Here is a 23458-nt window from a genome sequence, read left to right on the forward strand (position 1 = left end):
TCCAAACATGCTCTGATTGTGACCAAACTTTGCAAGCATGTGGGGGGGACCCACCCCCACATGCTTGCAAGGTTTGGTCCCCATCCGAGCATGTTTGGGTACGATGGTATGGGGAAGGCCCGGATTTTCCATGGCCTCTTAAGCACCAAGAGACTTTAAAAACCCGCATTGGGCGCTAATTACCAAACCAAACATGCTCTGATTGTGACCAAACTTTGCAAGCATGAGGGGGGGACCCACCCCCCCATTCTTGCAAAGTTTGGTCCCTACCGGAGCATGTTTGGTACGATGGTCTGGGGAAGGCCCGGATTTCCCATGGCCTCTTAAGCACCAAGAGACTTGAAAAACCCGCACTGGGCGCTAATTACCAATCCAAACATGCTCTGATTGTGACCAAACTTTGGAAGCATGTGGGGGGGACCCACCCCCACATGCTTGCAAAGTTTGGTCCCTATCGGAGCATGTTTGGGTACGATGGTATGGGGAAGGCCCGGATTTTCCATGGCCTCTTAAGCACCAAGAGACTTGAAAAATCCGGACTGGGCGCTAATTACCAATCCAAACATGCTTACGATGGTATGGGGAAGGCCCGGATTTTCCATGGCCTCTTAAGCACCAAGAGACTTCAAAAACCCGCACTGGGCGCTAATTACCAATCCAAACATGCTCTGATTGTGACCAGACTTTGCAAGCATGTGGGGGTGGGTGCTCCCCCCATGCTTGCAAAGTTTGGTCCCTATCGGAGCATGTTTGGGTACAATGGTAAGGGGAAGGCCCGGATTTTCCATGGCCACTTAAGCACCAAGAGAATTGAAAAACCCGCACACTGGGCGCTAATTACCAATCCAAACATGCTCTGATTGTGACCAAACTTTGCAAGCATGTGGGGGGACCCACCCCCACATGCTTGCAAAGTTTGGTCCCCATCGGAGCATGTTTGGGTACGATGGTATGGGAAAGGCCCGGATTTTCCATGGCCTCTTAAGCACCAAGAGACTTGAAAAATCCGGACTGGGCGCTAATTACCAATCCAAACATGCTTTGATTGTGACCAAACTTTGCAAGCATGTGGGGGGGACCCACCCCCACATGCTTGCAAAGTTTGGTCCCCATCGGAGCATGTTTGGGTACGATGGTATGGGGAAGGCCCGGATTTTCCATGGCCTCTTAAGCACCAAGAGACTTCAAAAACCCGCACTGGGCGTTAATAACCAATCCAAACATGCTCTGATTGTGACCAAACTTTGCAAGCATGTGGGGGTGGGTGTCCCCCCCATGCTTGCAAAGTTTGGTCCCTATCGGAGCATGTTTGGGTACAATGGTAAGGGGAAGGCCCGGATTTTCCATGGCCTCTTAAGCACCAAGAGACTTGAAAAACCCGCACACTGGGCGCTAATTACCAATCCAAACATGCTCTGATTGTGACCAAACTTTGCAAGCATGTGGGGGGACCCACCCCCACATGCTTGCAAAGTTTGGTCCCCATCGGAGCATGTTTGGGTACGATGGTATGGGAAAGGCCCGGATTTTCCATGGCCTCTTAAGCACCAAGAGACTTGAAAAATGCGGACTGGGCGCTAATTACCAATCCAAACATGCTCTGATTGTGACCAAACTTTGCAAGCATGTGGGGGGGACCCACCCCCACATGCTTGCAAAGTTTGGTCCCCATCGGGGGAGCATGTTTGGGTACGATGGTATGGGGAAGGCCCGGATTTTCCATGGCCTCTTAAGCACCAAGAGACTTTAAAAATCCGGACTGGGCGCTAATTATCAATCCAAACATGCTCTGATTGTGACCAAACTTTGCAAGCATGTGGGGGGGACCCACCCCCCCATTCTTGCAAAGTTTGGTCCCCATCGGCGGAGCATGTTTGGGTACGATGGTATGGGGAAGGCCCGGATTTTCCATGGCCTCTTAAGCACCAAGAGACTTGAAAAACCCGCACTGGGCAGTAATTATGAATCCAAACATGCTCTGATTGTGACCAAACTTTGCAAGCATGTGGGGGGGACCCACCCCCATATGCTTGCAAAGTTTGGTCCCTATCGGAGCATGTTTGGGTACAATAGTATGGGGAAGGCCCGGATTTTCCATGGCCTCTTAAGCACCAAGAGACTTCAAAAACCCTCACTGGGCGCTAATTACCAATCCAAACATGCTCTGATTGTGACCAAACTTTGCAAGCATGTGGGGGTGGGTGCTCCCCCCATGCTTGCAAACTTTGGTCCCTATCGGAGCATGTTTGGGTACGATGGTATGGGGAAGGCCCGGATTTTCCATGGCCTCTTAAGCACCAAGAGACTTCAAAAACCCGCACTGGGCGCTAATTACCAATCCAAACATGCTCTGATTGTGACCAAACTTTGCAAGCATGTGGGGGTGGGTGCCCCCCCCATGCTTGCAAAGTTTGGTCCCTATTGGAGCATGTTTGGGTACGATGGTATGGGGAAGGCCCGGATTTTCCATGGCCTCTTAAGCACCAAGAGACTTGAAAAACCCGCACACTGGGCGCTAATTACCAATCCAAACATGCTCTGATTATGACCAAACTTTGCAAGCATGTGGGGGGGACCCACCCCCACATGCTTTCAAAGTTTGGTCCCCACCATCGGAGCATGTTTGGGTACGATGGTATGGGGAAGGCCCGGATTTTCCATGGCCTCTTAAGCACCAAGAGACTTCAAAAATCCGGACTAGGCGCTAATTACCAATCCAAACATGCTCTGATTGTGACCAAACTTTGCAAGCATGTGGGGGGGACCCACCCCCACATGCTTGCAAAGTTTGGTCCCCATCGGAGCATGTTTGGATTGGTAATTAGCGCCCAGTCCGGATTTTTGAAGTCTCTTGGTGCTTAAGAGGCCATGGAAAATCCGGGCCTTCCCCATACCATCGTACCACCCCCACATGCTTGCAAAGTTTGGTCCCCATCGGAGCATGTTTGGGTATGATGGTATGGGGAAGGCCCGGATTCTCCATGGCCTCTTAAGTACCAAGAGACTTCAAAAACCCGCATTGGGCGCTAATTACCAATCCAAACATGCTCTGATTGTGACCAAACTTTGCAAGCATGTGGGGGGGATCCACCCCCCCATTCTTGGAAAGTTTGGTCCCTACCGGAGCATGTTTGGGTACGATGGTATGGGGAAGGCCCGGATTTTCCATGGCCTCTTAAGCACCAAGAGACTTGAAAAACCCGCACTGGGCGCTAATTACCAATCCAAACATGCTCTGATTGTGACCAAACTTTGCAAGCATGTGGGGGGAACCCACCCCCATATGCTTGCAAAGTTTGGTCCCCATCGGAGCATGTTTGGGTACGATGGTATGGGGAAGGCCCGGATTTTCCATGGCCTCTTAAGCACCAAGAGACTTGAAAAATCCGGACTGGGCGCTAATTACCAATCCAAACATGCTCTGATTGTGACCAAACTTTGCAAGCATGTGGGGGGGACCCACCCCCCATTCTTGCAAAGTTTGGTCCCCATCGGAGCATGTTTGGGTACGATGTTATGGGGAAGGCCCGGATTTTCCATGACCTCTTAAGCACCAAGAGACTTCAAAAACCCGCACTGGGCTCTAATTACCAATCCAAACATGCTCTGATTGTGACCAAACTTTGCAAGCATGTGGGGGGGACCCACCCCCACATGCTTGCAAGGTTTGGTCCCCATCCGAGCATGTTTGGGTACGATGGTATGGGGAAGGCCCGGATTTTCCATGGCCTCTTAAGCACCAAGAGACTTTAAAAACCCGCATTGGGCGCTAATTACCAAACCAAACATGCTCTGATTGTGACCAAACTTTGCAAGCATGTGGGGGGGACCCACCCCCCCATTCTTGCAAAGTTTGGTCCCTACCGGAGCATGTTTGGTACGATGGTCTGGGGAAGGCCCGGATTTCCCATGGCCTCTTAAGCACCAAGAGACTTGAAAAACCCGCACTGGGCGCTAATTACCAATCCAAACATGCTCTGATTGTGACCAAACTTTGGAAGCATGTGGGGGGGACCCACCCCCACATGCTTGCAAAGTTTGGTCCCTATCGGAGCATGTTTGGGTACGATGGTATGGGGAAGGCCCGGATTTTCCATGGCCTCTTAAGCACCAAGAGACTTAAAAAATCCGGACTGGGCGCTAATTACCAATCCAAACATGCTTACGATGGTATGGGGAAGGCCCGGATTTTCCATGGCCTCTTAAGCACCAAGAGACTTCAAAAACCCGCACTGGGCGCTAATTACCAATCCAAACATGCTCTGATTGTGACCAAACTTTGCAAGCATGTGGGGGTGGGTGCCCCCCCCATGCTTGCAAAGTTTGGTCCCTATCGGAGCATGTTTGGGTACGATGGTATGGGGAAGGCCCGGATTTTCCATGGCCTCTTAAGCACCAAGAGACTTGAAAAACCCGCACTGGGCGCTAATTACCAATCCAAACATGCTCTGATTGTGACCAAACTTTGCAAGCATGTGGGGGGGACCCACCCCCACATGCTTGCAAAGTTTGGTCCCCATCGGCGGAGCATGTTTGGGTACGATGGTATGGGGAAGGCCCGGATTTTCCATGGCCTCTTAAGCACCAAGAGACTTCAAAATCCCGCATTGGGCGCTAATTATCAATCCAAACATGCTCTGATTGTGACCAAACTTTGCAAGCATGTGGGGGGGACCCACCCCCCATTCTTGCAAAGTTTGGTCCCCTACTGGAGCATGTTTGGGTACGATGGTATGGGGAAGGCCCGGATTTTCCATGGCCTCTTAAGCACCAAGAGACTTGAAAAATCCGCACTGGGCACTAATTACGAATCCAAACATGCTCTGATTGTGACCAAACTTTGCAAGCATGTGGGGGGGACCCACCCCCATATGCTTGCAAAGTTTGGTCCCCATCGGAGCATGTTTGGGTACGATGGTATGGGGAAGGCCCGGATTTTCCATGGCCTCTTAAGCACCAAGAGACTTGAAAAATCCAGACTGGGCGCTAATTACCAATCCAAACATGCTTTGATTGTGACCAAACTTTGCAAGCATGTGGGGGGGACCCACCCCCACATGCTTGCAAAGTTTGGTCCCCATCGGAGCATGTTTGGGTACGATGGTATGGGGAAGGCCCGGATTTTCCATGGCCTCTTACGCACCAAGAGACTTCAAAAACCCGCACTGGGCGTTAATAACCAATCCAAACATGCTCTGATTGTGACCAAACATTGCAAGCATGTGGGGGTGGGTGTCCCCCCCATGCTTGCAAAGTTTGGTCCCTATCGGAGCATGTTTGGGTACAATGGTAAGGGGAAGGCCCGGATTTTCCATGGCCTCTTAAGCACCAAGAGACTTGAAAAACCCGCACACTGGGCGCTAATTACCAATCCAAACATGCTCTGATTGTGACCAAACTTTGCAAGCATGTGGGGGGACCCACCCCCCCATTCTTGCAAAGTTTGGTCCCTACCGGCGCATGTTTGGTACGATGGTCTGGGGAAGGCCCGGATTTCCCATGGCCTCTTAAGCACCAAGAGACTTGAAAAACCCGCACTGGGCGCTAATTACCAATCCAAACATGCTCTGATTGTGACCAAACTTTGGAAGCATGTGGGGGGGACCCACCCCCACATGCTTGCAAAGTTTGGTCCCTATCGGAGCATGTTTGGGTACGATGGTATGGGGAAGGCCCGGATTTTCCATGGCCTCTTAAGCACCAAGAGACTTAAAAAATCCGGACTGGGCGCTAATTACCAATCCAAACATGCTTACGATGGTATGGGGAAGGCCCGGATTTTCCATGGCCTCTTAAGCACCAAGAGACTTCAAAAACCCGCACTGGGCGCTAATTACCAATCCAAACATGCTCTGATTGTGACCAAACTTTGCAAGCATGTGGGGGTGGGTGCCCCCCCCATGCTTGCAAAGTTTGGTCCCTATCGGAGCATGTTTGGGTACGATGGTATGGGGAAGGCCCGGATTTTCCATGGCCTCTTAAGCACCAAGAGACTTGAAAAACCCGCACTGGGCGCTAATTACCAATCCAAACATGCTCTGATTGTGACCAAACTTTGCAAGCATGTGGGGGGGACCCACCCCCACATGCTTGCAAAGTTTGGTCCCCATCGGCGGAGCATGTTTGGGTACGATGGTATGGGGAAGGCCCGGATTTTCCATGGCCTCTTAAGCACCAAGAGACTTCAAAATCCCGCATTGGGCGCTAATTATCAATCCAAACATGCTCTGATTGTGACCAAACTTTGCAAGCATGTGGGGGGGACCCACCCCCCATTCTTGCAAAGTTTGGTCCCCTACTGGAGCATGTTTGGGTACGATGGTATGGGGAAGGCCCGGATTTTCCATGGCCTCTTAAGCACCAAGAGACTTGAAAAATCCGCACTGGGCACTAATTACGAATCCAAACATGCTCTGATTGTGACCAAACTTTGCAAGCATGTGGGGGGGACCCACCCCCATATGCTTGCAAAGTTTGGTCCCCATCGGAGCATGTTTGGGTACGATGGTATGGGGAAGGCCCGGATTTTCCATGGCCTCTTAAGCACCAAGAGACTTGAAAAATCCGGACTGGGCGCTAATTACCAATCCAAACATGCTTTGATTGTGACCAAACTTTGCAAGCATGTGGGGGGGACCCACCCCCACATGCTTGCAAAGTTTGGTCCCCATCGGAGCATGTTTGGGTACGATGGTATGGGGAAGGCCCGGATTTTCCATGGCCTCTTAAGCACCAAGAGACTTCAAAAACCCGCACTGGGCGTTAATAACCAATCCAAACATGCTCTGATTGTGACCAAACATTGCAAGCATGTGGGGGTGGGTGCCCCCCCATGCTTGCAAAGTTTGGTCCCTATCGGAGCATGTTTGGGTACAATGGTAAGGGGAAGGCCCGGATTTTCCATGGCCTCTTAAGCACCAAGAGACTTGAAAAACCCGCACACTGGGCGCTAATTACCAATCCAAACATGCTCTGATTGTGACCAAACTTTGCAAGCATGTGGGGGGACCCACCCCCACATGCTTGCAAAGTTTGGTCCCCATCGGAGCATGTTTGGGTACGATGGTATGGGAAAGGCCCGGATTTTCCATGGCCTCTTAAGCACCAAGAGACTTGAAAAATCCGGACTGGGCGCTAATTACCAATCCAAACATGCTCTGATTGTGACCAAACTTTGCAAGCATGTGGGGGGGACCCACCCCCACATGCTTGCAAAGTTTGGTCCCCATCGGCGGAGCATGTTTGGGTACGATGGTATGGGGAAGGCCCGGATTTTCCATGGCCTCTTAAGCACCAAGAGACTTCAAAAACCCGCATTGGGCGCTAATTATCAATCCAAACATGCTCTGATTGTGACCAAACTTTGCAAGCATGTGGGGGGGACCCACCCCCACATGCTTGCAAAGTTTGGTCCCCATCGGAGCATGTTTGGGTACGATGGTATGGGGAAGGCCCGGATTTTCCATGGCCTCTTAAGCACCAAGAGACTTCAAAAACCCGCATTGGGCGCTAATTATCAATCCAAACATGCTCTGATTGTGACCAAACTTTGCAAGCATGTGGGGGGGACCCACCCCCACATGCTTGCAAAGTTTGGTCCCCATCGGAGCATGTTTCGGTACGATGGTATGGGGAAGGCCCGGATTTTCCATGGCCTCTTAAGCACCAAGAGACTTGAAAAACCCGCACTGGGCAGTAATTATGAATCCAAACATGCTCTGATTTTGACCAAACTTTGCAAGCATGTGGGGGGACCCACCCCCATATGCTTGCAAAGTTTGGTCCCTATCGGAGCATGTTTGGGTACGATAGTATGGGGAAGGCCCGGATTTTCCATGGCCTCTTAAGCACCAAGAGACTTCAAAAACCCGCACTGGGCCCTAATTACGAATCCAAACATGCTCTGATTGTGACCAAACTTTGCAAGCATGTGGGGGGGACCCACCCCCACATGCTTGCAAGGTTTGGTCCCCATCCGAGCATGTTTGGGTACGATGGTATGGGGAAGGCCCGGATTTTCCATGGCCTCTTAAGCACCAAGAGACTTTAAAAACCCACATTGGGCGCTAATTACCAAACCAAACATGCTCTGATTGTGACCAAACTTTGCAAGCATGTGGGGGGGACCCACCCCCCCATTCTTGCAGAGTTTGGTCCCTACCGGAGCATGTTTGGTACGATGGTCCGGGGAAGGCCCGGATTTCCCATGGCCTCTTAAGCACCAAGAGACTTGAAAAACCCGCACTGGGCGCTAATTACCAATCCAAACATGCTCTGATTGTGACCAAACTTTGGAAGCATGTGGGGGGGACCCACCCCCACATGCTTGCAAAGTTTGGTCCCTATCGGAGCATGTTTGGGTACGATGGTATGGGGAAGGCCCGGATTTTCCATGGCCTCTTAAGCACCAAGAGACTTGAAAAATCCGGACTGGGCGCTAATTACCAATCCAAACATGCTTACGATGGTATGGGGAAGGCCCGGATTTTGCCCCCCCCATGCTTGCAAAGTTTGGTCCCTATTGGAGCATGTTTGGGTACGATGGTATGGGGAAGGCCCGGATTTTCCATGGCCTCTTAAGCACCAAGAGACTTCAAGAACCCGCACTGGGCGCTAATTACCAATCCAAACATGCTCTGATTGTGACCAAACTTTGCAAGCATGTGGGGGTGGGTGCCCCCCCCATGCTTGCAAAGTTTGGTCCCTATTGGAGCATGTTTGGGTACGATGGTATGGGGAAGGCCCGGATTTTCCATGGCCTCTTAAGCACCAAGAGACTTGAAAAACCCGCACACTGGGCGCTAATTACCAATCCAAACATGCTCTGATTATGACCAAACTTTGCAAGCATGTGGGGGGGACCCACCCCCACATGCTTTCAAAGTTTGGTCCCCACCATCGGAGCATGTTTGGGTACGATGGTATGGGGAAGGCCCGGATTTTCCATGGCCTCTTAAGCACCAAGAGACTTCAAAAATCCGGACTAGGCGCTAATTACCAATCCAAACATGCTCTGATTGTGACCAAACTTTGCAAGCATGTGGGGGGGACCCACCCCCACATGCTTGCAAAGTTTGGTCCCCATCGGAGCATGTTTGGATTGGTAATTAGCGCCCAGTCCGGATTTTTGAAGTCTCTTGGTGCTTAAGAGGCCATGGAAAATCCGGGCCTTCCCCATACCATCGTACCACCCCCACATGCTTGCAAAGTTTGGTCCCCATCGGAGCATGTTTGGGTATGATGGTATGGGGAAGGCCCGGATTCTCCATGGCCTCTTAAGTACCAAGAGACTTCAAAAACCCGCATTGGGCGCTAATTACCAATCCAAACATGCTCTGATTGTGACCAAACTTTGCAAGCATGTGGGGGGGATCCACCCCCCCATTCTTGGAAAGTTTGGTCCCTACCGGAGCATGTTTGGGTACGATGGTATGGGGAAGGCCCGGATTTTCCATGGCCTCTTAAGCACCAAGAGACTTGAAAAACCCGCACTGGGCGCTAATTACCAATCCAAACATGCTCTGATTGTGACCAAACTTTGCAAGCATGTGGGGGGAACCCACCCCCATATGCTTACAAAGTTTGGTCCCCATCGGAGTATGTTTGGGTACGATGGTATGGGGAAGGCCCGGATTTTCCATGGCCTCTTAAGCACCAAGAGACTTGAAAAATCCGGACTGGGCGCTAATTACCAATCCAAATATGCTCTGATTGTGACCAAACTTTGCAAGCATGTGGGGGGGACCCACCCCCCATTCTTGCAAAGTTTGGTCCCCATCGGAGCATGTTTGGGTACGATGTTATGGGGAAGGCCCGGATTTTCCATGACCTCTTAAGCACCAAGAGACTTCAAAAACCCGCACTGGGCTCTAATTACCAATCCAAACATGCTCTGATTGTGACCAAACTTTGCAAGCATGTGGGGGGGACCCACCCCCACATGCTTGCAAGGTTTGGTCCCCATCCGAGCATGTTTGGGTACGATGGTATGGGGAAGGCCCGGATTTTCCATGGCCTCTTAAGCACCAAGAGACTTTAAAAACCCGCATTGGGCGCTAATTACCAAACCAAACATGCTCTGATTGTGACCAAACTTTGCAAGCATGTGGGGGGGACCCACCCCCCCATTCTTGCAAAGTTTGGTCCCTACCGGAGCATGTTTGGTACGATGGTCTGGGGAAGGCCCGGATTTCCCATGGCCTCTTAAGCACCAAGAGACTTGAAAAACCCGCACTGGGCGCTAATTACCAATCCAAACATGCTCTGATTGTGACCAAACTTTGGAAGCATGTGGGGGGGACCCACCCCCACATGCTTGCAAAGTTTGGTCCCTATCGGAGCATGTTTGGGTACGATGGTATGGGGAAGGCCCGGATTTTCCATGGCCTCTTAAGCACCAAGAGACTTGAAAAATCCGGACTGGGCGCTAATTACCAATCCAAACATGCTTACGATGGTATGGGGAAGGCCCGGATTTTCCATGGCCTCTTAAGCACCAAGAGACTTCAAAAACCCGCACTGGGCGCTAATTACCAATCCAAACATGCTCTGATTGTGACCAAACTTTGCAAGCATGTGGGGGTGGGTGCCCCCCCCATGCTTGCAAAGTTTGGTCCCTATCGGAGCATGTTTGGGTACAATGGTAAGGGGAAGGCCCGGATTTTCCATGGCCTCTTAAGCACCAAGAGAATTGAAAAACCCGCACACTGGGCGCTAATTACCAATCCAAACATGCTCTGATTGTGACCAAACTTTGCAAGCATGTGGGGGGACCCACCCCCACATGCTTGCAAAGTTTGGTCCCCATCGGAGCATGTTTGGGTACGATGGTATGGGAAAGGCCCGGATTTTCCATGGCCTCTTAAGCACCAAGAGACTTGAAAAATCCGGACTGGGCGCTAATTACCAATCCAAACATGCTTTGATTGTGACCAAACTTTGCAAGCATGTGGGGGGGACCCACCCCCACATGCTTGCAAAGTTTGGTCCCCATCGGAGCATGTTTGGGTACGATGGTATGGGGAAGGCCCGGATTTTCCATGGCCTCTTAAGCACCAAGAGACTTCAAAAACCCGCACTGGGCGTTAATAACCAATCCAAACATGCTCTGATTGTGACCAAACTTTGCAAGCATGTGGGGGTGGGTGTCCCCCCCATGCTTGCAAAGTTTGGTCCCTATCGGAGCATGTTTGGGTACAATGGTAAGGGGAAGGCCCGGATTTTCCATGGCCTCTTAAGCACCAAGAGACTTGAAAAACCCGCACACTGGGCGCTAATTACCAATCCAAACATGCTCTGATTGTGACCAAACTTTGCAAGCATGTGGGGGGACCCACCCCCACATGCTTGCAAAGTTTGGTCCCCATCGGAGCATGTTTGGGTACGATGGTATGGGAAAGGCCCGGATTTTCCATGGCCTCTTAAGCACCAAGAGACTTGAAAAATGCGGACTGGGCGCTAATTACCAATCCAAACATGCTCTGATTGTGACCAAACTTTGCAAGCATGTGGGGGGGACCCACCCCCACATGCTTGCAAAGTTTGGTCCCCATCGGGGGAGCATGTTTGGGTACGATGGTATGGGGAAGGCCCGGATTTTCCATGGCCTCTTAAGCACCAAGAGACTTTAAAAATCCGGACTGGGCGCTAATTATCAATCCAAACATGCTCTGATTGTGACCAAACTTTGCAAGCATGTGGGGGGGACCCACCCCCCCATTCTTGCAAAGTTTGGTCCCCATCGGCGGAGCATGTTTGGGTACGATGGTATGGGGAAGGCCCGGATTTTCCATGGCCTCTTAAGCACCAAGAGACTTGAAAAACCCGCACTGGGCAGTAATTATGAATCCAAACATGCTCTGATTGTGACCAAACTTTGCAAGCATGTGGGGGGGACCCACCCCCATATGCTTGCAAAGTTTGGTCCCTATCGGAGCATGTTTGGGTACAATAGTATGGGGAAGGCCCGGATTTTCCATGGCCTCTTAAGCACCAAGAGACTTCAAAAACCCTCACTGGGCGCTAATTACCAATCCAAACATGCTCTGATTGTGACCAAACTTTGCAAGCATGTGGGGGTGGGTGCTCCCCCCATGCTTGCAAACTTTGGTCCCTATCGGAGCATGTTTGGGTACGATGGTATGGGGAAGGCCCGGATTTTCCATGGCCTCTTAAGCACCAAGAGACTTCAAAAACCCGCACTGGGCGCTAATTACCAATCCAAACATGCTCTGATTGTGACCAAACTTTGCAAGCATGTGGGGGTGGGTGCCCCCCCCATGCTTGCAAAGTTTGGTCCCTATTGGAGCATGTTTGGGTACGATGGTATGGGGAAGGCCCGGATTTTCCATGGCCTCTTAAGCACCAAGAGACTTGAAAAACCCGCACACTGGGCGCTAATTACCAATCCAAACATGCTCTGATTATGACCAAACTTTGCAAGCATGTGGGGGGGACCCACCCCCACATGCTTTCAAAGTTTGGTCCCCACCATCGGAGCATGTTTGGGTACGATGGTATGGGGAAGGCCCGGATTTTCCATGGCCTCTTAAGCACCAAGAGACTTCAAAAATCCGGACTAGGCGCTAATTACCAATCCAAACATGCTCTGATTGTGACCAAACTTTGCAAGCATGTGGGGGGTGGGTCCCCCCCACATGCTTGCAAAGTTTGGTCACAATCAGAGCATGTTTGGATTGGTAATTAGCGCCTAGTCCGGATTTTTGAAGTCTCTTGGTGCTTAAGAGGCCATGGAAAATCCGGGCCTTCCCCATACCATCGTACCACCCCCACATGCTTGCAAAGTTTGGTCCCCATCGGAGCATGTTTGGGTATGATGGTATGGGGAAGGCCCGGATTCTCCATGGCCTCTTAAGTACCAAGAGACTTCAAAAACCCGCATTGGGCGCTAATTACCAATCCAAACATGCTCTGATTGTGACCAAACTTTGCAAGCATGTGGGGGGGATCCACCCCCCCATTCTTGGAAAGTTTGGTCCCTACCGGAGCATGTTTGGGTACGATGGTATGGGGAAGGCCCGGATTTTCCATGGCCTCTTAAGCACCAAGAGACTTGAAAAACCCGCACTGGGCGCTAATTACCAATCCAAACATGCTCTGATTGTGACCAAACTTTGCAAGCATGTGGGGGGAACCCACCCCCATATGCTTGCAAAGTTTGGTCCCCATCGGAGCATGTTTGGGTACGATGGTATGGGGAAGGCCCGGATTTTCCATGGCCTCTTAAGCACCAAGAGACTTGAAAAATCCGGACTGGGCGCTAATTACCAATCCAAACATGCTCTGATTGTGACCAAACTTTGCAAGCATGTGGGGGGGACCCACCCCCCATTCTTGCAAAGTTTGGTCCCCATCGGAGCATGTTTGGGTACGATGTTATGGGGAAGGCCCGGATTTTCCATGACCTCTTAAGCACCAAGAGACTTCAAAAACCCGCACTGGGCTCTAATTACCAATCCAAACATGCTCTGATTGTGACCAAACTTTGCAAGCATGTGGGGGGGACCCACCCCCACATGCTTGCAAGGTTTGGTCCCCATCCGAGCATGTTTGGGTACGATGGTATGGGGAAGGCCCGGATTTTCCATGGCCTCTTAAGCACCAAGAGACTTTAAAAACCCGCATTGGGCGCTAATTACCAAACCAAACATGCTCTGATTGTGACCAAACTTTGCAAGCATGTGGGGGGGACCCACCCCCCCATTCTTGCAAAGTTTGGTCCCTACCGGAGCATGTTTGGTACGATGGTCTGGGGAAGGCCCGGATTTCCCATGGCCTCTTAAGCACCAAGAGACTTGAAAAACCCGCACTGGGCGCTAATTACCAATCCAAACATGCTCTGATTGTGACCAAACTTTGGAAGCATGTGGGGGGGACCCACCCCCACATGCTTGCAAAGTTTGGTCCCTATCGGAGCATGTTTGGGTACGATGGTATGGGGAAGGCCCGGATTTTCCATGGCCTCTTAAGCACCAAGAGACTTAAAAAATCCGGACTGGGCGCTAATTACCAGTCCAAACATGCTTACGATGGTATGGGGAAGGCCCGGATTTTCCATGGCCTCTTAAGCACCAAGAGACTTCAAAAACCCGCACTGGGCGCTAATTACCAATCCAAACATGCTCTGATTGTGACCAAACTTTGCAAGCATGTGGGGGTGGGTGCCCCCCCCATGCTTGCAAAGTTTGGTCCCTATCGGAGCATGTTTGGGTACGATGGTATGGGGAAGGCCCGGATTTTCCATGGCCTCTTAAGCACCAAGAGACTTGAAAAACCCGCACTGGGCGCTAATTACCAATCCAAACATGCTCTGATTGTGACCAAACTTTGCAAGCATGTGGGGGGGACCCACCCCCCATTCTTGCAAAGTTTGGTCCCCTACTGGAGCATGTTTGGGTACGATGGTATGGGGAAGGCCCGGATTTTCCATGGCCTCTTAAGCACCAAGAGACTTGAAAAATCCGCACTGGGCACTAATTACGAATCCAAACATGCTCTGATTGTGACCAAACTTTGCAAGCATGTGGGGGGGACCCACCCCCATATGCTTGCAAAGTTTGGTCCCCATCGGAGCATGTTTGGGTACGATGGTATGGGGAAGGCCCGGATTTTCCATGGCCTCTTAAGCACCAAGAGACTTGAAAAATCCAGACTGGGCGCTAATTACCAATCCAAACATGCTTTGATTGTGACCAAACTTTGCAAGCATGTGGGGGGGACCCACCCCCACATGCTTGCAAAGTTTGGTCCCCATCGGAGCATGTTTGGGTACGATGGTATGGGGAAGGCCCGGATTTTCCATGGCCTCTTACGCACCAAGAGACTTCAAAAACCCGCACTGGGCGTTAATAAGCAATCCAAACATGCTCTGATTGTGACCAAACATTGCAAGCATGTGGGGGTGGGTGTCCCCCCCATGCTTGCAAAGTTTGGTCCCTATCGGAGCATGTTTGGGTACAATGGTAAGGGGAAGGCCCGGATTTTCCATGGCCTCTTAAGCACCAAGAGACTTGAAAAACCCGCACACTGGGCGCTAATTACCAATCCAAACATGCTTTGATTGTGACCAAACTTTGCAAGCATGTGGGGGGGACCCACCCCCACATGCTTGCAAAGTTTGGTCCCCATCGGAGCATGTTTGGGTACGATGGTATGGGGAAGGCCCGGATTTTCCATGGCCTCTTACGCACCAAGAGACTTCAAAAACCCGCACTGGGCGTTAATAAGCAATCCAAACATGCTCTGATTGTGACCAAACATTGCAAGCATGTGGGGGTGGGTGTCCCCCCCATGCTTGCAAAGTTTGGTCCCTATCGGAGCATGTTTGGGTACAATGGTAAGGGGAAGGCCCGGATTTTCCATGGCCTCTTAAGCACCAAGAGACTTGAAAAACCCGCACACTGGGCGCTAATTACCAATCCAAACATGCTCTGATTGTGACCAAACTTTGCAAGCATGTGGGGGGACCCACCCCCACATGCTTGCAAAGTTTGGTCCCCATCGGAGCATGTTTGGGTACGATGGTATGGGAAAGGCCCGGATTTTCCATGGCCTCTTAAGCACCAAGAGACTTGAAAAATCCGGACTGGGCGCTAATTACCAATCCAAACATGCTCTGATTGTGACCAAACTTTGCAAGCATGTGGGGGGGACCCACCCCCACATGCTTGCAAAGTTTGGTCCCCATCGGCGGAGCATGTTTGGGTACGATGGTATGGGGAAGGCCCGGATTTTCCATGGCCTCTTAAGCACCAAGAGACTTCAAAAACCCGCATTGGGCGCTAATTATCAATCCAAACATGCTCTGATTGTGACCAAACTTTGCAAGCATGTGGGGGGGACCCACCCCCACATGCTTGCAAAGTTTGGTCCCCATCGGAGCATGTTTGGGTACGATGGTATGGGGAAGGCCCGGATTTTCCATGGCCTCTTAAGCACCAAGAGACTTCAAAAACCCGCATTGGGCGCTAATTATCAATCCAAACATGCTCTGATTGTGACCAAACTTTGCAAGCATGTGGGGGGGACCCACCCCCACATGCTTGCAAAGTTTGGTCCCCATCGGAGCATGTTTCGGTACGATGGTATGGGGAAGGCCCGGATTTTCCATGGCCTCTTAAGCACCAAGAGACTTGAAAAACCCGCACTGGGCAGTAATTATGAATCCAAACATGCTCTGATTTTGACCAAACTTTGCAAGCATGTGGGGGGACCCACCCCCATATGCTTGCAAAGTTTGGTCCCTATCGGAGCATGTTTGGGTACGATAGTATGGGGAAGGCCCGGATTTTCCATGGCCTCTTAAGCACCAAGAGACTTCAAAAACCCGCACTGGGCCCTAATTACGAATCCAAACATGCTCTGATTGTGACCAAACTTTGCAAGCATGTGGGGGGGACCCACCCCCACATGCTTGCAAGGTTTGGTCCCCATCCGAGCATGTTTGGGTACGATGGTATGGGGAAGGCCCGGATTTTCCATGGCCTCTTAAGCACCAAGAGACTTTAAAAACCCACATTGGGCGCTAATTACCAAACCAAACATGCTCTGATTGTGACCAAACTTTGCAAGCATGTGGGGGGGACCCACCCCCCCATTCTTGCAAAGTTTGGTCCCTACCGGAGCATGTTTGGTACGATGGTCCGGGGAAGGCCCGGATTTCCCATGGCCTCTTAAGCACCAAGAGACTTGAAAAACCCGCACTGGGCGCTAATTACCAATCCAAACATGCTCTGATTGTGACCAAACTTTGGAAGCATGTGGGGGGGACCCACCCCCACATGCTTGCAAAGTTTGGTCCCTATCGGAGCATGTTTGGGTACGATGGTATGGGGAAGGCCCGGATTTTCCATGGCCTCTTAAGCACCAAGAGACTTGAAAAATCCGGACTGGGCGCTAATTACCAATCCAAACATGCTTACGATGGTATGGGGAAGGCCCGGATTTTCCATGGCCTCTTAAGCACCAAGAGACTTCAAAAACCCGCACTGGGCGCTAATTACCAATCCAAACATGCTCTGATTGTGACCAAACTTTGCAAGCATGTGGGGGTGGGTGCCCCCCCCATGCTTGCAAAGTTTGGTCCCTATTGGAGCATGTTTGGGTACGATGGTATGGGGAAGGCCCGGATTTTCCATGGCCTCTTAAGCACCAAGAGACTTGAAGAACCCGCACACTGGGCGCTAATTACCAATCCAAACATGCTCTGATTATGACCAAACTTTGCAAGCATGTGGGGGGGACCCACCCCCACATGCTTTCAAAGTTTGGTCCCCACCATCGGAGCATGTTTGGGTACGATGGTATGGGGAAGGCCCGGATTTTCCATGGCCTCTTAAGCACCAAGAGACTTCAAAAATCCGGACTGGGCGCTAATTACCAATCCTAACATGCTCCGATGGGGACCAAACTTTGCAAGCATGTGGGGGGGATCCACCCCCCCATTCTTGGAAAGTTTGGTCCCTACCGGAGCATGTTTGGGTACGATGGTATGGGGAAGGCCCGGATTTTCCATGGCCTCTTAAGCACCAAGAGACTTGAAAAACCCGCACTGGGCGCTAATTACCAATCCAAACATGCTCTGATTGTGACCAAACTTTGCAAGCATGTGGGGGGAACCCACCCCCATATGCTTACAAAGTTTGGTCCCCATCGGAGCATGTTTGGGTACGATGGTATGGGGAAGGCCCGGATTTTCCATGGCCTCTTAAGCACCAAGAGACTTGAAAAATCCGGACTGGGCGCTAATTACCAATCCAAATATGCTCTGATTGTGACCAAACTTTGCAAGCATGTGGGGGGGACCCACCCCCCATTCTTGCAAAGTTTGGTCCCCATCGGAGCATGTTTGGGTACGATGTTATGGGGAAGGCCCGGATTTTCCATGACCTCTTAAGCACCAAGAGACTTCAAAAACCCGCACTGGGCTCTAATTACCAATCCAAACATGCTCTGATTGTGACCAAACTTTGCAAGCATGTGGGGGGGACCCACCCCCACATGCTTGCAAGGTTTGGTCCCCATCCGAGCATGTTTGGGTACGATGGTATGGGGAAGGCCCGGATTTTCCATGGCCTCTTAAGCACCAAGAGACTTTAAAAACCTGCATTGGGCGCTAATTACCAAACCAAACATGCTCTGATTGTGACCAAACTTTGCAAGCATGTGGGGGGGACCCACCCCCCCATTCTTGCAAAGTTTGGTCCCTACCGGAGCATGTTTGGTACGATGGTCTGGGGAAGGCCCGGATTTCCCATGGCCTCTTAAGCACCAAGAGACTTGAAAAACCCGCACTGGGCGCTAATTACCAATCCAAACATGCTCTGATTGTGACCAAACTTTGGAAGCATGTGGGGGGGACCCACCCCCACATGCTTGCAAAGTTTGGTCCCTATCGGAGCATGTTTGGGTACGATGGTATGGGGAAGGCCCGGATTTTCCATGGCCTCTTAAGCACCAAGAGACTTGAAAAATCCGGACTGGGCGCTAATTACCAATCCAAACATGCTTACGATGGTATGGGGAAGGCCCGGATTTTCCATGGCCTCTTAAGCACCAAGAGACTTCAAAAACCCGCACTGGGCGCTAATTACCAATCCAAACATGCTCTGATTGTGACCAAACTTTGCAAGCATGTGGGGGTGGGTGCCCCCCCCATGCTTGCAAAGTTTGGTCCCTATCGGAGCATGTTTGGGTACGATGGTATGGGGAAGGCCCGGATTTTCCATGGCCTCTTAAGCACCAAGAGACTTGAAAAACCCGCACTGGGCGCTAATTACCAATCCAAACATGCTCTGATTGTGACCAAACTTTGCAAGCATGTGGGGGGGACCCACCCCCACATGCTTGCAAAGTTTGGTCCCCATCGGCGGAGCATGTTTGGGTACGATGGTATGGGGAAGGCCCGGATTTTCCATGGCCTCTTAAGCACCAAGAGACTTCAAAATCCCGCATTGGGCGCTAATTATCAATCCAAACACGCTCTGATTGTGACCAAACTTTGCAAGCATGTGGGGGGGACCCACCCCCCATTCTTGCAAAGTTTGGTCCCCTACTGGAGCATGTTTGGGTACGATGGTATGGGGAAGGCCCGGATTTTCCATGGCCTCTTAAGCACCAAGAGACTTGAAAAATCCGCACTGGGCACTAATTACGAATCCAAACATGCTCTGATTGTGACCAAACTTTGCAAGCATGTGGGGGGGACCCACCCCCATATGCTTGCAAAGTTTGGTCCCCATCGGAGCATGTTTGGGTACGATGGTATGGGGAAGGCCCGGATTTTCCATGGCCTCTTAAGCACCAAGAGACTTGAAAAATCCGGACTGGGCGCTAATTACCAATCCAAACATGCTTTGATTGTGACCAAACTTTGCAAGCATGTGGGGGGGACCCACCCCCACATGCTTGCAAAGTTTGGTCCCCATCGGAGCATGTTTGGGTACGATGGTATGGGGAAGGCCCGGATTTTCCATGGCCTCTTAAGCACCAAGAGACTTCAAAAACCCGCACTGGGCGTTAATAACCAATCCAAACATGCTCTGATTGTGACCAAACATTGCAAGCATGTGGGGGTGGGTGTCCCCCCCATGCTTGCAAAGTTTGGTCCCTATCGGAGCATGTTTGGGTACAATGGTAAGGGGAAGGCCCGGATTTTCCATGGCCTCTTAAGCACCAAGAGACTTGAAAAACCCGCACACTGGGCGCTAATTACCAATCCAAACATGCTCTGATTGTGACCAAACTTTGCAAGCATGTGGGGGGACCCACCCCCACATGCTTGCAAAGTTTGGTCCCCATCGGAGCATGTTTGGGTACGATGGTATGGGAAAGGCCCGGATTTTCCATGGCCTCTTAAGCACCAAGAGACTTGAAAAATCCGGACTGGGCGCTAATTACCAATCCAAACATGCTCTGATTGTGACCAAACTTTGCAAGCATGTGGGGGGGACCCACCCCCACATGCTTGCAAAGTTTGGTCCCCATCGGCGGAGCATGTTTGGGTACGATGGTATGGGGAAGGCCCGGATTTTCCATGGCCTCTTAAGCACCAAGAGACTTTAAAAATCCGGACTGGGCGCTAATTACCAATCCAAACATGCTCTGATTGTGACCAAACTTTGCAAGCATGTGGGGGGGACCCACCCCCACATGCTTGCAAAGTTTGGTCCCCATCGGAGCATGTTTGGGTACGATGGTATGGGGAAGGCCCGGATTTTCCATGGCCTCTTAAGCACCAAGAGACTTCAAAAACCCGCATTGGGCGCTAATTATCAATCCAAACATGCTCTGATTGTGACCAAACTTTGCAAGCATGTGGGGGGGACCCACCCCCACATGCTTGCAAAGTTTGGTCCCCATCGGAGCATGTTTGGGTACGATAGTATGGGGAAGGCCCGGATTTTCCATGGCCTCTTAAGCACCAAGAGACTTCAAAAACCCGCACTGGGCCCTAATTACGAATCCAAACATGCTCTGATTGTGACCAAACTTTGCAACCATGTGGGGGGGACCCACCCCCACATGCTTGCAAGGTTTGGTCCCCATCCGAGCATGTTTGGGTACGATGGTATGGGGAAGGCCCGGATTTTCCATGGCCTCTTAAGCACCAAGAGACTTTAAAAACCCACATTGGGCGCTAATTACCAAACCAAACATGCTCTGATTGTGACCAAACTTTGCAAGCATGTGGGGGGGACCCACCCCCCCATTCTTGCAAAGTTTGGTCCCTACCGGAGCATGTTTGGTACGATGGTCCGGGGAAGGCCCGGATTTCCCATGGCCTCTTAAGCACCAAGAGACTTGAAAAACCCGCACTGGGCGCTAATTACCAATCCAAACATGCTCTGATTGTGACCAAACTTTGGAAGCATGTGGGGGGGACCCACCCCCACATGCTTGCAAAGTTTGGTCCCTATCGGAGCATGTTTGGGTACGATGGTATGGGGAAGGCCCGGATTTTCCATGGCCTCTTAAGCACCAAGAGACTTGAAAAATCCGGACTGGGCGCTAATTACCAATCCAAACATGCTTACGATGGTATGGGGAAGGCCCGGATTTTCCATGGCCTCTTAAGCACCAAGAGACTTCAAAAACCCGCACTGGGCGCTAATTACCAATCCAAACATGCTCTGATTGTGACCAAACTTTGCAAGCATGTGGGGGTGGGTGCCCCCCCCATGCTTGCAAAGTTTGGTCCCTATCGGAGCATGTTTGGGTACGATGGTATGGGGAAGGCCCGGATTTTCCATGGCCTCTTAAGCACCAAGAGACTTGAAAAACCCGCACTGGGCGCTAATTACCAATCCAAACATGCTCTGATTGTGACCAAACTTTGCAAGCATGTGGGGGTGGGTGCCCCCCCCATGCTTGCAAAGTTTGGTCCCTATTGGAGCATGTTTGGGTACGATGGTATGGGGAAGGCCCGGATTTTCCATGGCCTCTTAAGCACCAAGAGACTTGAAAAACCCGCACACTGGGCGCTAATTACCAATCCAAACATGCTCTGATTATGACCAAACTTTGCAAGCATGTGGGGGGGACCCACCCCCACATGCTTTCAAAGTTTGGTCCCCACCATCGGAGCATGTTTGGGTACGATGGTATGGGGAAGGCCCGGATTTTCCATGGCCTCTTAAGCACCAAGAGACTTGAAAAACCCGCACTGGGCGCTAATTACCAATCCAAACATGCTCTGATTGTGACCAAACTTTGCAAGCATGTGGGGGGAACCCACCCCCATATGCTTACAAAGTTTGGTCCCCATCGGAGCATGTTTGGGTACGATGGTATGGGGAAGGCCCGGATTTTCCATGGCCTCTTAAGCACCAAGAGACTTGAAAAATCCGGACTGGGCGCTAATTACCAATCCAAATATGCTCTGATTGTGACCAAACTTTGCAAGCATGTGGGGGGGACCCACCCCCCATTCTTGCAAAGTTTGGTCCCCATCGGAGCATGTTTGGGTACGATGTTATGGGGAAGGCCCGGATTTTCCATGACCTCTTAAGCACCAAGAGACTTCAAAAACCCGCACTGGGCTCTAATTACCAATCCAAACATGCTCTGATTGTGACCAAACTTTGCAAGCATGTGGGGGGGACCCACCCCCACATGCTTGCAAGGTTTGGTCCCCATCCGAGCATGTTTGGGTACGATGGTATGGGGAAGGCCCGGATTTTCCATGGCCTCTTAAGCACCAAGAGACTTTAAAAACCCACATTGGGCGCTAATTACCAAACCAAACATGCTCTGATTGTGACCAAACTTTGCAAGCATGTGGGGGGGACCCACCCCCCCATTCTTGCAAAGTTTGGTCCCTACCGGAGCATGTTTGGTACGATGGTCCGGGGAAGGCCCGGATTTCCCATGGCCTCTTAAGCACCAAGAGACTTGAAAAACCCGCACTGGGCGCTAATTACCAATCCAAACATGCTCTGATTGTGACCAAACTTTGGAAGCATGTGGGGGGGACCCACCCCCACATGCTTGCAAAGTTTGGTCCCTATCGGAGCATGTTTGGGTACGATGGTATGGGGAAGGCCCGGATTTTCCATGGCCTCTTAAGCACCAAGAGACTTGAAAAATCCGGACTGGGCGCTAATTACCAATCCAAACATGCTTACGATGGTATGGGGAAGGCCCGGATTTTCCATGGCCTCTTAAGCACCAAGAGACTTCAAAAACCCGCATTGGGCGCTAATTATCAATCCAAACATGCTCTGATTGTGACCAAACTTTGCAAGCATGTGGGGGGGACCCACCCCCCATTCTTGCAAAGTTTGGTCCCCTACTGGAGCATGTTTGGGTACGATGGTATGGGGAAGGCCCGGATTTTCCATGGCCTCTTAAGCACCAAGAGACTTGAAAAATCCGCACTGGGCACTAATTACGAATCCAAACATGCTCTGATTGTGACCAAACTTTGCAAGCATGTGGGGGGGACCCACCCCCATATGCTTGCAAAGTTTGGTCCCCATCGGAGCATGTTTGGGTACGATGGTATGGGGAAGGCCCGGATTTTCCATGGCCTCTTAAGCACCAAGAGACTTGAAAAATCCGGACTGGGCGCTAATTACCAATCCAAACATGCTTTGATTGTGACCAAACTTTGCAAGCATGTGGGGGGGACCCACCCCCACATGCTTGCAAAGTTTGGTCCCCATCGGAGCATGTTTGGGTACGATGGTATGGGGAAGGCCCGGATTTTCCATGGCCTCTTAAGCACCAAGAGACTTCAAAAACCCGCACTGGGCGTTAATAACCAATCCAAACATGCTCTGATTGTGACCAAACATTGCAAGCATGTGGGGGTGGGTGTCCCCCCCATGCTTGCAAAGTTTGGTCCCTATCGGAGCATGTTTGGGTACAATGGTAAGGGGAAGGCCCGGATTTTCCATGGCCTCTTAAGCACCAAGAGACTTGAAAAACCCGCACACTG

Source organism: Cibotium barometz, chromosome 53 (genome assembly GCF_041138505.1).
Source record: "Cibotium barometz isolate CiBa-2024 chromosome 53, ASM4113850v1, whole genome shotgun sequence".
In the NCBI taxonomy this organism is placed as follows: Eukaryota; Viridiplantae; Streptophyta; class Polypodiopsida; order Cyatheales; family Cibotiaceae; genus Cibotium; species Cibotium barometz.